A 1,238-nucleotide genomic window follows, 5' to 3' on the forward strand; every position below is an offset into this window, starting at 1 on the left:
GAATCCTAACACAACTCCCGGAAAGGAGGAAAGGAAAGAACTCCTTTATTAATTAGTAAAGAACTCCTTTATTAACTCCAAATATTAATATGTCCAAGTTACAGTTTCCTATCAATCTGGAAGGATGGCAGATAAGAGTTAAAATCAAATTGATCCACAGCAAATAAGGAATTGCAATTTATTTCCCCATACAACTAAGTATACACACTAAGATTCCTATCTGCAATACAAGCTTGCCCTTGGAGCCCCTTTTTTCATTGAGTATCTCACAGGGCTAGTTTTTGCAGAATACACATAAGAAGATGCTGCTGCTGCTGCTGCTGCTAAGTCTCTTCAATCGCATCTGACTCTGTGCGACCCCATAGACAGCAGCCCACCAGGCTCCACCGTCCCTGGGATTCTCCAGGCAAGAACACTGGGGTGGGTTGCCACTGCCTTCTCCATAAGAAGATACTAGGGTGGGTTATCCCCTTTTATAAGTGAGAGTGAAAGTGTTAGTTGCTCAGTTGTGTCCGACTCTTCGTGATGACGTGGACTGTAGTCTGCCAGGCTCCTCTGTCCATGGGATTCTCCAGGCAAAAATACTGGAGCGGGTTGCCATTTCCTTCTCCAGGGGATCTTCCCTATCAAACCCAGGTCTCCTGCATTGCAGGCGAATTCTTTACCATCTGCATGTGAATTCTTTACTGTCTGAGCCACCAGGAAAGCACCTTAGAAGAGATGAGCCCTGATCAATAATCCTGACTCGAGAACTGCTGGCTCTATGATCTTCAAATATATCCAAGAGAGAATCTTCAGACCCCTTCAGTTAGCATCCAGAGTGCTCAGAGAGCTATAAGCTCTTTCAAAAAAATATATTTGTGGGAATGGTGATGTTCAAAACTCCGTTCTTTGGATCCTTTTGTAGTTCATGAGCATGATGATTGGGTGTTCACGCTGCTGCGTGACATGTGCCTCCCTCCAAACCTTGTTATGACATTGGCACATTACCTGTCTGACGTGAGAAAAAAAACCAAAACCTCTGTTCTTTGAAAAAATAAGTCTGAATGGCTCGTGACCAGCTAGAATTTTCAGAAAAATCCTAAGAAACAGCAAGCAGGTGCACACTAGAAGAGAAGGAAAGCTTCAGGGGCAAAAGTCGATTCCCCTAACAGCTCACTGACCCGCTCCCCTCCAGTCAATGAGCAACAACACAAGAAACAGGACCCGCTCCCTACACGCCCTGGGAAACTTGACTT

General features: G+C 44.7%; 1 non-coding gene across 1 annotated transcript; it reads left to right on the forward strand.

Annotated features, from left to right (window-relative positions):
- Positions 1-895: 895 nt before the first annotated feature.
- LOC136146792 (small nucleolar RNA U13) lies at positions 896-1,000 on the forward strand. The gene has a single exon (XR_010659078.1). It is a non-coding gene; the product is annotated as a small nucleolar RNA U13 (small nucleolar RNA).
- The last annotated feature ends 238 nt before the right edge of the window (positions 1,001-1,238 follow it).

This window comes from Muntiacus reevesi, chromosome 14, assembly GCF_963930625.1.
Source record: "Muntiacus reevesi chromosome 14, mMunRee1.1, whole genome shotgun sequence".
NCBI lineage: Eukaryota > Metazoa > Chordata > Mammalia > Artiodactyla > Cervidae > Muntiacus > Muntiacus reevesi.